Source organism: Hylobates moloch, unplaced genomic scaffold, assembly GCF_009828535.3.
Source record: "Hylobates moloch isolate HMO894 unplaced genomic scaffold, HMol_V3 SCAFFOLD_12, whole genome shotgun sequence".
NCBI classification, from domain to species: Eukaryota; Metazoa; Chordata; class Mammalia; order Primates; family Hylobatidae; genus Hylobates; species Hylobates moloch.
This window is the reverse complement of record NW_026652287.1, coordinates 82,357,320-82,373,822: the sequence shown is the minus strand read 5'-3', so window position 1 is coordinate 82,373,822 and position 16,503 is coordinate 82,357,320. Positions and strand designations below refer to the sequence as shown.

General features: G+C 34.4%; 1 protein-coding gene across 2 annotated transcripts in view; it reads right to left on the bottom strand.

Moving 5' to 3' along the window:
• METTL25 (methyltransferase like 25) overlaps positions 1 to 16,503 on the bottom strand; it is a 123,086-nt gene that overhangs the window by 23,013 nt on the left and 83,570 nt on the right. The window lies entirely within an intron of this gene.

The following is a 16,503-nucleotide window of genomic DNA, read 5'->3' as shown; positions in this document are numbered from 1 at the left end:
TCCCGAGTAGCTGGGACTACAGGTGCCCACCACCACACCCAGCTAATTTTTTGTATTTTTAGTAGAGACGGGGTTTCACCATGTTAGCCAGAATGGTCTCGATCTCCTGAACTCGTGATCTGCTTGCCTCGGCCTCCCAAAGTGCTGGGATTACAGGCGTTAGACACCGCACCCGGCCGCAAATTCTTATTAATAATGTACACAAAGTAGCATGGGATGGTTTTGAATTTAAACAATACAATGCTACAGTACCACATCTCACAACTTTGGTTACAATTTAGGTGTAATGTAAAAATCGAGAGGATAAAAAAATTAACTACGAATTATCAAAAACAAGGAATAAAAACTCATTTACTCTTGGCAATATAAATATTAACACCTCTGATTAATTAGACATAATGTTCTATCAATTCTTCCTTTAAAATATATTCAAAACATATTTCTTCAGCTTAATTTCAAGACGGCATCTCAATTCCACTTTTTATTACATCATGTCCTGATTATTCCAACTATTTCCTAATTAAGACCTCTAAAACTGAAGTCTCTCTTATTCACTTCTTCCTACATGTTATTTTCTAAGAGCCTTTTTATTTCGTCACTTTTCTGCTCCAAAAGCTGTCAATACCTCTCCCATTTATTGGGATAAATTTGAGACTCCTTAAACAATCAGGGCCCACTATAATCACATTTCTCAACCGCATATCCCATTACATTCCAGTGTTTAGTTTTTTCTCCTTAGATCAGTCTACTAATTGTTTCAGGCTGTCTTCCACATTTCTGCCTTGGTACATTTGCTCATGCAGTTACCTCTTAATGGATTACACAGTTCCCCACTCTCTTCTACAACTTAATTGAACTGAAGCCTTCCTTTATGATAAAGTGTAAATGTACATGTTCTTTTTGGTAACATGACTAATAATAATCTTTTCTAATTTTGAATTTCTATAGCCCCTACAATTCTTCCATTCATTTGTTATTTATCACTGCCTTGATTTAACAGTCACTTGAATAGGCATAGGTTCCAGAAGGCAGAAAATATATTTTTGTAGGTTTCTGTATCATTCTCAGATCCTACACATACAGGATCCTACACATACACATCATTCTCAGATCCTATACATCTTAGGTGTAACAGATACCATATAATAGATATACATCTTATGGATCACAAAATAATTGATTTCACTGTGTAGCCAGGAAAATATGCCATTTAGTATTAACTTCCTGCTGCTCAGCTTAAAAAAGTTGTTAAGCTTTGATTTTTTTTTTAATCCAAAAGGACAAGTACTTAAGTATTTCCCATAAGCCAGTTATTCTGGCTCCAATTTTATACCATTCTTCACTGTCTTATAGAGTAGCTCTTGAGAAAAAGCATAGAATAGTACATAAGAGGGTGGCTTTCAGTCAGACTGCCTCTATCATCTGTGAGTTTCTTGTTCATTAAAATGGGATATCAATAGCATTTACTTCATAGAGTCACTATGAGGATTAAATTTCGTAACACATATAAGGTGCTCAGAACTGAGCCATGATGTAAGCTGTTGTTGTTACTTTCATTAATATTGCTTTTATAATTACTGGTATTATAGTCTAGATTTTGCTTTTATTATACAGTTAAAAGACCCTGAGTAAAATGTTCCCAAATAAGTATTAAACATTATAAGTGTAAGAGAGAATATAGTATAAGTATAGGTGGTATTGATTTGTTTCCTGGGTGTTGTCCTTCAGACTACTTGAAAATAAGAGACACATTTTCAATTTTAATTTGGCCTTGTTTTAGTTTTCCCTTTCAAAATACACTACTTTTTACTGTAGCAAAGTATCACAGTATGGTTATTATAAGATTGCGTTTAGTGTGTTAAGCAGTAATTTGCTATATAAGACTTTTTCTTTAAGTCCTTTGTTCATCTGTATTATTTCAGACCTGTTTTTAGCAATAACAGGAAAAAAATCACTCAACTAGAACTAGAAAGTTGGTGATGTGATTATGTTACTTCACCTCTTTATGACACTGCCTCCTCAACAACACTGGCATTCTCTTAGTTTCTTGAACACACCATGCTTTGAGCTACAAACACTATTCCTGGAACACTATATTCTCAATCCCTTTGCTTTGGAAACACCAAACTCCTCCTTTCAGATCCTATCTCAAATATTGCTTCCTTAGTTAAGCCTTTTCTGGCCCTCCAGAAGTTGGGCTCCTAACACAGAGAACTTTTCCTTCACATACTCTCTCTTCTTTGTTTCTCTGATCGTCTCCCCCTTGATATTTTAAGCCAGTGAATTATCCAAAGTGGGTGAACACATCCAAAGGAAAAGAGAATATTAAGATTTTTTATTTCTATTTTGTCTCTTTTAAATTTCAATTTCTGAGTTTACTGTAAAATCTATATAATATGCTAGTGGAGAGACATGTATACCACTTATAAAGAAATATTCATGTTTGCATACATGCTCAGAAATGTTTCTTGACAGAGGTGTGAAGCGTAAAAATATGTTTGAGACTACTACTTTAATCAGCTGGAACATAGCTGTCTTGCTCGTAACAATATCCCCAGAACCTAGCATAGTACCTCACACAGCAGGATCTCCATAAATGAATTAAATAAATAATCTCTCAGCTAGCAGAAACAAATACATCTAGTTACACAATAAGAGAAAAATGCATTAATATAATAAATAGGTCTATCTATTGTATTCAAGTATAATAGATAAACATATAGGAAGGCTTAGTTATACAAATAAGTGTAATTTAAAATACAGAGCTACTGAAGAAATATGTAAGAGAAAGTGCAAAGTTAGCAATACAAATAATAGCTAGTATTAATTTTGTTTACTATGTACCAGCAATTCTTACATCCTTTGCTTCATTTACTCACTTAATCCATACAACAACCCCATGTGGTAGGTCCCATTATTATCCCCATTTTAAAGATTTTAAAGTAGACAGAGGTTAAGTAAACTTTCCAACATCTGACTTCATAATCTGGGATATTAACTATCAGTCAATATTACCTCCAGCATACTACTTGAATAGGATTCATACTCAATACTGTCAAACTGCAGATGAGGAATGGCCACTTCTGTGTTACAGGTAAACAGCAAAACAAATTCCATGACACCACACCAAAGTGTGTGTACATATTCTTACAGAAAAGCTATGCAGACCCTCCTGCTATAATTAAGGAAACAGAATTTTAGTGTTTTAGTGAAACTATGGGATACTAAATAATTCTAACAATTAAAAAATTATATGAGGGAATAGACTTCATAGGAAGGGATTTGTTCTTCCCAAGTCATTTATTGCTAGACTTACTGCCCAAACTCATCAGCAATTAGGACCAGTCAGAAGTATGTTTATGATTTCCAAATGTTATACATGTTAATTAGGTTGCTTATTCATTCATTTAAAAAAATTAATTTAAATGTTGTATATGCATGATAGTGTAGTAGTTGGTATAGGTTTTGAACTAAAGACTGAAACAAGCTTGAATCTGCACTCTACCCTTATTAAACAACCTCTTTGCCTCTTCTTGATCATCAGTAGAATGGTGTTGTTAAATCTATCTCATAAGGCTGAGGATAAAATAAAATATTCAATATACAGTACATGGCTCAAGAAAAAAGGATATTTTTCAGAAAACAGAAATATCAGGTATAGTATTATTACCACTATTAAGTATAACGAATTAGACTTTAGAACTTTTGGAAGTTAGAGATTACTTTTGCATGATATGAGACGAATTTCTAGAAGGCTTGGTGTTTCATAAAGTAATCTTAAAAATAATATCTGCAAAGTGATTTTATGATGTAGAATGTAATCTGCTCTTTTGTAGGTGCAAGGAAAGGGAAATATTTCATTCATTAGTATTTAGAAGGGTCTATAGTTTCAAGGATAAATATTGTGATTAAAAATTATTTATTCATTCATTTAATTTAGAAACAAGATCTCGCTCTGTTGGCCAGGCAGGCGTGCAGTGGCATGATCATAGCTCACTGCAGCCTCGAACTCATTGGCTCAAGCCATTCTCCTGCTTCGGCCTTCTGAGTAGCTGAGACTGCAGGTGTGAGTCACTGCACCTGGCTAAATACTGCAATTGTATTAGTTAAGCAACAGAAGAAAAAGAGGTAAGCCAAAGAATCTTTAAACAGAAAATAAAAGGGCAGAAGAGGATTATTCACAAAAGGAATATGGGGTGTGTTATATTTTTCAGGAATGGCAGTCTTATTTATAAGAGAACGTGCTATAAAAGAAAATTCACAAAAATCTGTACAGTTTCTTGAGAGTATCATTTATGGCATTTTGGTCCAATAATGTTTTACTCTTCATATTTAATAATTTAAAATAAAAACTTATAATTTCTTTATGTTGCCTCCATGTAGAAGTATTAATGTAACAATAGCTCAGTCTAGAAGAAATTTTTAACACATGGAGGCTTATGGGCACAGAAACTTCTGTCATTAAACAGACATGATAGAAAAGAATAAAAGGAGAGCAAAAATCATTCACCAAAGAGAAAAGATGTCATACTGTGTTCCTAAGATAAACTGTTTACTGTAGTTAAAAGAAAATATTAACATTTAAACATATTAATATTTCAAAAGAATTCTCGAAAATATTTTATAGTCCCTATCAATATTTGTGATATTAAAATTATGACAAAATATTTATTTTGTTATTGTTATTTCCTTTGGAGTTGCTAGGCAAATAATCACTTAAATCCCAAATGAGACCCTAAAAATCAGAATAATTATTTTCATGATTTTCCTGTGTTTTTCAGAGTGGGCTCCACAAAACAGTGTTTAATTGTCTATATATAGTTGGGAGAAGAAAGATTGTATGAACAAGTAAGCATAGGTTTCAACAGAGTTAAAGAGATTTCTTTTAATAATAATAAAGTATCACTCAGTATGTTCCAGGCATTGTTGTTAAGTACTTTATAGATTTTAACTTCATTTTCAAAACACCCTTTTGAGGTAGGTACTGCTATTAACCCCAATTTACAGATGGGAAAACTTAGGCAAAAAGATATAAAATAATATGCCCAAGACTACACTGATATGATGCAGTGGGGATACTGGGATTAGAAACCAGGCAGTAGAGCTCCTGTGCTTATGTTCTTAATGGTGACACACTGCTGTCTCTCACCAAACTATTAGGAGTCTTTAAAATATAAATACGAAGTCTTAAAGAGGAGGATACTGCATGAGGCATTCACTTTTAAGAAATTCTTTTCTTCCTAGGTATTTTCACAGAATCATTGCACTTTAGGACAACAATCTGGAGAATAGTTACAGAATAATCAAAGTCTGATTTATCCTCTTTCAAAAGCTTTTCTAAAATACTCTCGAGTCAGGTTCTTTGGTTCTATTACTTGAAGTGAACGAAAGGAAACAAAAAATCATTTGAGATGGGAGATGATCAACAACACAAATAAATAAAACATGTACTATTAATATATTAGATGGTAAGAGCTGATGAAAACCTGGTGATAGAGGAGAGAAAGCAGATATGAAAGGTTAGAGAGGAGTGATGGTAAATAGTGGATATCTCAAAGATAATAATTTTGAATAAAAGACCTGAAGAAAGAGAGTGAGCTAACCAAGTGGCTATCTGTGGAAGAGTTCCAGGCAGAGAATGTGGCATAATCAAAGGCCCTGAGTAGAGAAGCGTTTCTGGTATTTTCAAGGAACATTAAGGAAATTAGTGTATCTGGCATAGACATGAACAAAGGGAAGAAGGGTAGAAATGAGGTCAGAGAAAAAATGAAGAGCCAGATGACATAAGGCTTTGCAGATCACAGGAAAAACATTAGCTTTACTTCTGAGGTAAACAGAAGCCACTGGAAGATTGTGAGCAGGAGCCCACTTAAAAATATCAATGGTATCACTCTAGCTATTGTATAAAGAATAGGTTATAGTGAGCAAAAGTAGAAGAGAGAGACCAACTAGGAAATTATTACAATAATCTGGGTGAAAGATGATGGTGGCTTGGACCAGAGTGATAAAAGTGAAAAAAAATTACATATATTCTCAAGGGAGAGGTTATAAAGTTGCTGAAAGTTTGAACCTAGGCAATGAGAGAGAAGAGTCAAGGCTGTCTTAAGGATTTCTGGTCTGAGTACCTGGAAGAATATGATTGTCATTAACAGGTGAATTTGGGATTCACCAGTATAGATGATACTTAAAGCCACCAGATGGGATGAAATAAGGTATGTAGTAGGTATAGACAGAAAAAAAAAGCCACCTCAACAATTAGAGGTTTGAAAATGAGAAATCAGCAAGAAAACTGAAAAAAGAACAAGAGAGAAAGGTGAGTATATTCTGAGTCTTTCCCTAGAATATGAGAGAAAGAAGTGTTTCAATAAAGAGTAGAAAATTGGGTGCAATACTAATGGCAGGCAAAGTAAGAAGAGGACTGAGAATGGATCATGCAATTTAACAACATAGGGTCATTCATCTTGCAGAAAAGGGTGATTTGCTGGAGTGATGCAAATAAAATCTTACCGAAACATGTTTAAGGGAAATGGGAAAGAAATTGGCAGCACTTTCAAGGAATTTTGCTATAAAGGAAAGAACCAACATAAAACAGTGGTTAGAGGGGAAAATTGGGTGCAAAGAGGATTTTTAGAATTTGTGCTCTTAAGCACTATGATATACCATTTCATTTAATAAAACTGAAAAAACGGTCATCAAGGAACTCAGAAGGTAGCAGAGGAGTAGAAATACAATTAATTGTATTATTCAGGTTCAGTAAGAACAGTGAATCACAGCTTAAGTATTATAGGAGAATAGAAAAAGAAGAAAAGGAGGAAAGAAAGCTATCACAGAGATGTCTTCTAAACTGGATTTTAAAAAACCCAGAATTTCACCTTCCAGAGGTCCTGGAATGAAAGGATGACAGAAATAGGGAGGAGAATATTCCAGGTAGAGAGAACAACTCCAAGAAAACATCCAAAGTATAAAAATAATGGCATGGGAAATGATGAATAATCTGGCATGCCAGGACGGTGTGCATGGGCAGCTGTTCATGGTGCACAGGAAGAATGGGATGATGGATTAGGCTGGAATGAAAATCAGTAACAGATTTGAAATGGCCTTGAATGCCACAATAATAGTTTAGGTTTAGGCATAAAGAATTATTAGCAAACATTTGAAAGTTAGAAAAGTGACATGACTATTTGGGAAAGACAAATGATGAGAAGTTAAGAACAGATTAAAAAGGGCCCCTCTGTCAGAATAAAGCATGGTCAGCATGCTAAAAAGGAATCAGTATACTTTCTTTTAATAAAAGTGAATGCACTGGATCTAATTAAAATTCTACTCAAGTGAATCCAACAACACCCACATGCTTCTCCAAAAATGCAATTGTAAGAACATGGTTTACTTGTAACACTTTCCAAGGAAGCAGCATTTTTGAGGGAGATTTTAGAGAAAGGTGAAGCAGAGGTATACTAAATAAATGAAAGCAAACACATGCAGGACAGATTGTACCAAAATTCAGTTTCTCCATAATCACAAAATATTTATGAAATTATTGTAACATTATTATTATTTTGTGCCTTTTGTATGCTAATACACACTGAAAGACTTAAAAGATCAACAACATAAAATTTTGCTATAAATAGCTATCATTTAAGGGAGCTCCAAAAAATCTTCAAGTTACTTTTCAGTTTAAAAGATACCTTCTAATTTCAACTTGACCACACATTATGGATTAAATGATTATCTTTAATTTTGTGAGATAGTTTTTAAGATCACTCTCCTATTTGATTATAGCAAAATCACAATTAAAATTAAACTAGGTAACATAATTATAGGTAGCAAAATACTATATATATTTTTTGTATAGCTGTATACATTTCTTATTATGCAAGAGAATAATAAAGTGAAAAATGTGTACAAATTGGATTTTCCCTGTTTTCTTTCCAGGTGTTTTAAAAGAGATTTTTAATCCATGAAATTCCTTCCTTGGCGTTTTATTCCCCTTAGAAAGTTTCTATTATAGATAAGGACTAATTATAAATAAATTTCTATAAATTACTGAGTTTTAACATAAATGGGCTAAATCACAATTATAAATAATAAAGTTAAAATGTTATCCTTAAATCCCTGAAAAAGGCTTACTTCTAACCTTAGGCTAAACAATTACACTTAAAGAACTTTCAGGATAATGTTTCAATTATTCTAAAACAGTATTATTACTAGAAGATGATTTATTTTAGCTAGCAAGAAAAATAAAATGCAAAAGAAGTAATTAAGTGACCTTATTTTCTGTCTTTAGTACTATTGCTGGCCAGTAATTCCAATAACCTTGATTTACAATGATAACACAAACAGCCTTGCAAATCAACTCATATTAAAAATATCTCAAAGAGAATTTACCATTAAAAACAAGAATGGGATGGTGAAAACCTTTCTGGACTATGAATTTAGTCCTGATCCTGGTTCTTTCAGGCTATATGACTTTAGACAAGATTTTAACCACTTATTTTAATTTTTCTTAACATTATAATAAGGTGCCTATATTAGATATCGGGAGTATAATATGCGGCTCAACTGACTGTGGGGTATAGCCTGATAAAAGATTGATACTTTAGTGATACTGAACAAAAGCAATAAGCATTTACAAAATATGTGTAAGTCATAAAGAATGTAAATAAAACAAACTCTTGTACCCAACACCAAACTTGAGAAATACATTACTAGTATTAAATACCTTGATTTCTATATGTACTTCTCCTCTTCCCTACCTTATCACTCTGCCTAATAATCCACTGTTCCCCCTAACTCCCACAGGAAACTATGATACTGAATCTTGTGTTTACCTTATGTTGTTCTTGCTTGTTTACCACATATTTATACTCCTAAATTATTCAGTTTTGCTCTTTTCTGAATTATATAAGTGGAACCATTTTATAGGAGTTTTTCTGAGATTTCAGTTAAAATTATATTCACAAGATTCAACCACACTGATGCATGTAGCTGTAATTCATACATTTTCATTGTGGTATATAAAATACTTCTATATACATGAATGTAATACAATTTATCCATTCTTCTATTAATGAGTTTTTTGTTTCTGGATTTTTGCTCTTATAAACATTGCTGCTATTGATCATTCTTGTAAAAGTTTCTAGAAGCATACATATAAGACTTTGTCTAATATATATACTTAGGTGTAAAACTGCTGAGACATGTATATATATTTTCCATTTTATTAGATAATGCTAACTTGTTTTCATTTTATTGATCTTCCGTGGGTTTTTTTCAGTCTCAATTTTATTTATTTATGCTCTGATCTTTATTATTTCTTTCTTTAGAATTTTGGATTTGGTTTTTGCTTTTCTAGTTCCTTGAGGTATATTATTAGGTCATTTATTTCAAGTTTTTCTACTTTTTTGATGTAGGTGTTTATTGCTATATACTTTGCTCTTAAGGTTTCTTTTGCTGAATCCTATACAGTCTGGTATGTTGTCTTCATTTTCATTTGTTTCAAGAAATTTTAAGGCCGGACGTGGTGGCTCATGCCTGTAATCCCAGCACTTTGGGAGGTCGAGGCCCTCAGGCGGATCATCTGAGGTCAGGAGTTCAAGACCAGCCTGGCCAACATAGTGAAACCCCGTCTCTACTAAAAGTACAAAACTTAGCCAGGTGTGGTAGCGTACACCGGTAATCCCGGCTACGAGGGAGGCTGAGGCAGGAGAATAGCTTGAATCCGTGAAGTGGAGGTTGCAGTGAGCCAAGATTGTGCCACTGCACTCCAGCCTGGGCGACAGAGCGAGACTCTGTCTCAAAAAAAAAAAAAAAAATTTTAAAATTTCCTTTTTAACTTCTTAATTGACCCGTTGGTCATTCAGGGTCATGTCGTTTAATTTCCATGTATTTGTACAGTTTCCAAAGGTTCTCTTGTTATTGATTTCTAGGTTTATTCCATAGTAGTCAGAAATGATATGATTTCTACTTTTTTGAATTGGTTGAGACTTGTTTTGTGGCTAACATATGATCCTGGGTAATGATCCATGTGCTGATGAAAAGAATATATATGCTGCAGCAATTGGATGAAATGTCCTGTAAATGTCAGTTAGGTTCAGTTATTCTACAGTGTAGTTTAACACAAAGTTTCTTTGTTATATTTCTGTCTGGTTAATCGGTACATTACTAAAAGTGGGGTGTTCAGGTCCCCTATTATTATTGCAGTGCAATCTATCACTCCCTTTAGATCTATTAATATTTGCTTTATATATTTTCATGCTCTGGTGCTGGGTGCATATACATTTACAATTGTTATATCCTGCTGAACTTATCTGCTTAGCATGATATAATGACCCTCTTTGTCTCTTTTGGCTTGAAGTCTATTTTATGTGATGTAAGTATAGTTGACACTTAAACAACATGGGGATTAGGGGTGCTGACATCCTGTGCAGTAAAAAATTTGCATGTAACTGCTGACTACTCCAAAATTTAACTACTACTAGTGTACTTTTGACCGGAAGCTTTACCGATATCATAGGCAATTAAAACATATTTGTATTTCACAGAAAGTACAAGCTTTTTGCACAAACTGTTATAGCTGGAGCAAAGGTGTTAGGAATTTCTTTTTCTCTTTTTACAGTAGCCCTTATGCTGGATTCATTTATCTTGAAATGGTGGGCAACCACAGCTGCAGACCTCCATCTATGGTACCTATCAAGCAAATCAACTTTTTCTTGTAATGTCATGACTTTGCATATCGGGAGCACTTCCAGGATCACTAGTAGCACTTAATATGGGTATCATGGTATTGTTATTCAAGGTTTATGGTACTGCCCTAAAGACAATGAAAAATAGACAAGAACTGTGAGAGATCACTTTTTACTGTGATAAACAATTCATTGAAGAAACAAATTGCTCCAGAGATTTGCAACACAAAGTGTTTTAAACGAATACTCACACACTTGAGCTCAATACAATGCCAATAAGAGGTGGCTATAAAATTATTACACTATATACTATAGCTAATTTAATGTGGTTATGATTTAATATTTCATACTTATATTAGTTTACATTTCTCTTGACTGTGAATAGTGCCACATATGGTCTGTGTTTGTGTGCATAAGTTTTTATATAAATTTTGACTCTTATAGATTTGTATTTTATGGTAGCAAATGATAAACAATATGCATATATTTTATGCATTCAAGATAGACCTCATTTTTTAAATTTGTTGATATTTTTAGGCTACATGGTTTGTGTACGAGTTTATTCAATTGTCAGAAGTCTCAAATATATTTTCCAATGTACTTATTAAAAAAATACTGCATATAAGTGGACTCGCACTTGGGTTTTGCTTTTCTAGTTCCTGGAGGTATACTATTAGGTCGTTTATCTCAAGTTTTTCTACTTTTTTTGATGTACGTGTTATATACTTTGCTCTTAATATTTCTTTTGCTGAATCCTATAGAGTCTGGTATATTCAACTCTGTGTTGTTCCAGGGTAATTGTATATAGCAATACCTGTTCTTCTTTGGTTTCCATTTGAATGGAGTATCTTTCTTCCATCTCTGTACTTTTGGTCTATGTGTGTTGTCTTTATAGGTGTAGTGAGCTTCCTATAGGTAGCATATAATAATAGCTGGGTCTTGTTTTTCTGATCTATTTAGCTACTTTATATCTTTTAATAATTTTGTCAATTTACTTTCAATGCTATTGATTGGTAAGGAATTACTACTGCCATTTTGTTACTACAAAAAAGCTAAAAAAACCTCTATAACTCCATCACCCCACATTTTGACTTTTTGATGTCTGTTTACTTTTTTATGCCTATCTCTTAACAAATGTTATTATTTTTGATATATGTCTTTTTGTCTTTATACCAGGGAAATGAATTGCGTGCATACCACATTTACAGTATTAAGAGTCTTCTGAATTTTTGTCTGTGTACTGACTTTTACCAATGAGTTTTATACCTTCAGCTGATTTTCCTGTTGCATGTTAGCATCCTTCTCTTTCCGACTGAAGAACTCCCTTTAGCATGTCCTGTAAGACACCTCTGGTGGTAATAAATTTCTTCAGCTTCTGTTTATCTGGGAAAGTATCTCCCTTCATATTTGAAAGGTGGCTTTGCTGGCCACCATATTACTGGTTGACAGTTTCTTTGGCACTTTGAATGTCCTCCCACTTCCTCCTGGCCTCAATTTTCCACTGAGAAGTCTGTTGCCAGATGAATTAGAGCTGCTTTTCCCTTGCTGCTTTTTTGATCCTTTCTTTGTCTTTTACTTTTGAGATTTTGATTATTATATGTCTTAGAGTAGTCTTCTTTGGGTTGAGTTCAAAAGGCTTTAACTTTCCTACATTGAAGTATTTGTATCATTTTCTGAGTTTAAAAGTTTTCTGTATTATTTCCTTGAATAAGCTCTCTATCCTTTACACTTTTTCAACTCCATTTTGAAGGCTGCTATAGTCTGAGTATTTAACCCTTCCAAACCTCATGTTGAAATTTGATCCTCAGTGTTGGAGATGTTGGAGGTGGGGCCTAATGGGAAAAGTTTAGGCCATAGGGACAGATCTTTCATGAATAAGTTATTGCCCTCCTGGGTGGGGGGATAGTGAGTGAGTTCTTGCTCTGTTAGTTTCCACAAGACCTGGTTGTTAAAAAGAGCCTTGGCAACGCCCCTCTCTTTTGCTTCCTCTCTTGCCATGTGGTTTCTGCACATGCTGTCTATACTTTGCCTTCTGTCATGAATGAAAGCAGCTGAGGCCCTCTCCATAAGCCAAGGAGATGTTGGGACCATTCTTCTTGTATAGTCTGCTTAACTGTGAGCCAAATAAACCTCTTTTCCTTATAAATTACTCAGCCTTTGTTATTCCTTTATAGCCACATAGAAATGGACTAATGCCATGACTTAAATTTACTCTTTTGAGGTTATTTTCTGCATTCTTTTTTCTTTTTCTTTTTTTTTTTTTTGTCTCCTCTGACAGTGTATTTTCAGACAGGCTGTGTAGGCTCTAGGCTACTTTCTTTCAGCACTTTGAAGATATCACTAACTTCTAGCTTCCACTGTTTATGCTGAGAATTCAGCTGGCAGACTAATTTAGTTCCTTTGGGGGTAGTCTGCTTCCCTCCTTCACTCCGCTCACCTCTGGCTGCTTTAAGATTTTTCCCTTTGTCTTCGTTTTCAGCAATTTTACTCTTATGTGTCTAGAACTTGTTTTCCTTTTACTTCACCATAAGATTTGTGTACTTCCCAAATGTTAAGATTGATATCTTTTTGTCAGGATTGAAAGATTCTTAATATTGCTATTGCTCCATTCACTGTCTCATCTTCTTCTCAGACTGCAGTTAACATGTACATGAAACCTATTCCCTGTATTCCACATACCTCTTAGTCTTTGTTTTCTATTCTCTAGCTTTTTGTTTTTGATGCCTCATTGTAGATATTTTCTTCTGATCTGTTTTTCAGTTCATTAATTATTTCTTTAGCTGTGTCTAAAGTGCTGTTAAGACTATCAATAGATTTCTTGATTTTAGTCATTTTCTTGTTCAGTTCTAGAATTTTCATTTGTTTTTTTAATGTTTTGGTTCTCTGACAAAAAATATTTTATTTCAATGTGCATATTGAGCATAGTTCTTTAAATTAAACTTTTAATTTTAAGATAATTATAAAATCACATACAGCTATAGGAAAGAATAAAGATTGGTGTACTCTTCATCTGGATTTCCACAATGTCTCATGACAGTAACATTCAGGATACTGATGTGGATGCAGCCAAGATACAGAACACTTCTATCACCACAAGGATATGCTGTTTTACAGCCATATGCACTTCCTGCCTACTCCACCCTCTTTTCCTACCTCAGCAACCACTAATACCTTGCCATTCTATAATTTTGTCATTTCAAGAATGTAAATAAATAGAATCACACAGTATACAACCTTTTGGGATTGGCTTCTATTCATTCAGTATAATTCTCTGGAGATTCACTCAGGTTGTTGTGTGTATCCACAATATTTTTTGTTTTATTGCTTAGTATTTCATGGTATGGATTATTACAGTTTGCTAAAATACTCACTCACTGAAGGACATCTGGGTAGTTTTCAGTTTGGGTGACCAGGAATAAAGCTGCTATAAACATTTCTGTACAAGCCTTTGTGTAAAGGTAAGCCAGCTTCTATTGATTATTAAAGGTCTTTGTTATTGCTGGGACTTCCAGATTCCCATGTTATCTCCACTGACACCCTGATAGGGGTTACCTAGTTACTGCTGAGTGATGGTGAAAGTCCTGACTCTCTACTAGGCCTTCCTTGATACCAACCACCCTAGTGGGGAAAAGGAGGGGTGTCATATGGCTGGGTGGATAGGAAGTGCAGGCCTTTCACATGGTCTCTATGACACTGTGGTAGTGGTATTGCGTTAATTGTTATCACAGTTGGATACAAGTCCTAGTTTCCTACTCAGCCTTATCTAATACCTCCACAAAGGGGTTATAAGGGAGTTTCATTACAGCCTGGCAAGGATGAAAGTGTAGGCTCTGTACTTGGCCTTTGTTGGCATAGGTGAGAGTGGAGCCACAGGTTTTTCTGTGTTTGCGTGTGTGTGTGTGTGTGTTTGCTATAGTATGGCAGTTATGCATAAAAGTTTTTCTAGGCCTGCCCGCTTCCTGGTCTTTCAGTTTTCATTAGAAATGTCTTTTTTTTTTCTGTGCCTATTGGTGGTTCTGGATTACTACCTTTTTCAACTCCAATCCTGGGCTATATGAAACAAAAAGAAAACCCAGGGGACTCATACTGTGCTGTTCCTTCGGTCCGGAAACCCCTAGCCAGTCTGCTCTATTCTCTTTACTTTTTGTCTTTTTGTATTCATTTTATATATAATGTTCAGGGGATTTAGTTGTACTTAGCAGGAAAAATAGAGAAAAGTACATCTATTCTATATTTCCAGAGGTGAACTCTCTCAAGTATAGTTATTTTAAGCCTTTCTCTGGCTTTTCTAAAGGTACATTTCTGTTGACTGTAGTTTATCTTGGATTTTGGTCATGTAGTCTTGTTTCATCACATAGCTGGTTATTTTGGATTGGTTTTGTAAGGTACTATATATATATAAGATGTCAGTGATAATTTGAGGCTTAGATTTACATTATTTTGTCCAGAGGGAATTTATTTCTTGTAGGCAGCTAGCAGAAGCAATAATCAGAAATACTTTAATCGCAGCTTGAGATAATTCAAAATGGGGCTTTACTCATTTCAGGACTGTTCTAGTTCACTCTTACTCTTACAGTATGAATCTTTAGGGACCTAACTCAAAGTATGAGTGGTTTACTTGGCTTGCTCCCGAGTCCTCACCAGACCATGAACTCTAACTTTTGTTTTACTAGAACCGTCTTTCTGTTGAAAGCTGTGCTCACCCTCTCTGTTGATGGGAGGACAGTTGCCTATTCCAGAACTGACAGATGCTTCTGGGAAAAGTGCAGCCATAAAAGCTGGGCTTACTTCTCTTGAAATCCCATTTCCTCTTTGATTTTTGTCCTACAATTCTTAACTACTTCATTAGGTCTCTGATGTTCTCAAACCAATTAAAAACAAATTTAAACACACACATGCATGTGCACACACATCTCTGGCATTGTTTTGTTTCCTCAGAAGTGAGGTTAGTCCTAATTATTTAGTCTGTTATTGAAAGCAGGCTTCAATCATTCTGTTTGGTTTTCACATAGGCCATCCTGACTAGAACATAAATTGCTCTTGTGTGGAAACCGTTACATATGCATCCAGAATCCCCAGGACCTAACATGTTGTCTGTCACACAATAAATAACTGCTGGGTTAAAAAAAAAATAACATGTACAAATCTTGATAACTAATTATGTGGTCTGATGGTAAAAGTAGAATCAAGTATCATTTCTAGACTTCTAATGTTTGATAACGGTCATGCCATTTCCAGAAATAACACCTGTTTGTTAGAAGTCAAGAGAAAGAAGAAAAGAATAGAATTGGTGGGAAGAGAACATTGGTTTTGGATGTAGCTGACTGATGTATTTGTGACGTACTTAAGTGAAGTTATTCAGATGAAAATGAGAAAGTGGATGTAGACTTCTGAAAAAGAGGTGGGAGCTAGTTACATATTTCAAGAGTCATTTGTAGTAAGGATCCTAAGAGAAAGAGAAAATATAAAACATTAAAGAATGGCTAGATATACCTAGGGGATGGAGTAATAATTAAGCAACTGTGAAGAAAACAGATGAGCGCTCAGAGTAGGAAAATGAAACTCAGAGAATACAGAATAATGGAAGATAATGAGGAAGATATTTTAGAGAAAAAACAATCACCGACATGGTCAAATGTGACTGAAAGGTCAATGGGGCTCAGGAAGAAAAGTCCTCTAATAAATACGAGCGATCTTCTAAATACTAAAGGAAGGCAGGAATGTGGAGCATTGGAAAGTATTGAGTTTTTAAGTGAGAAGAAAGGTTTAGAAAAGAACAGAAACAAATTTAAGAAGTCATAAAGAAAATAACAAACACATG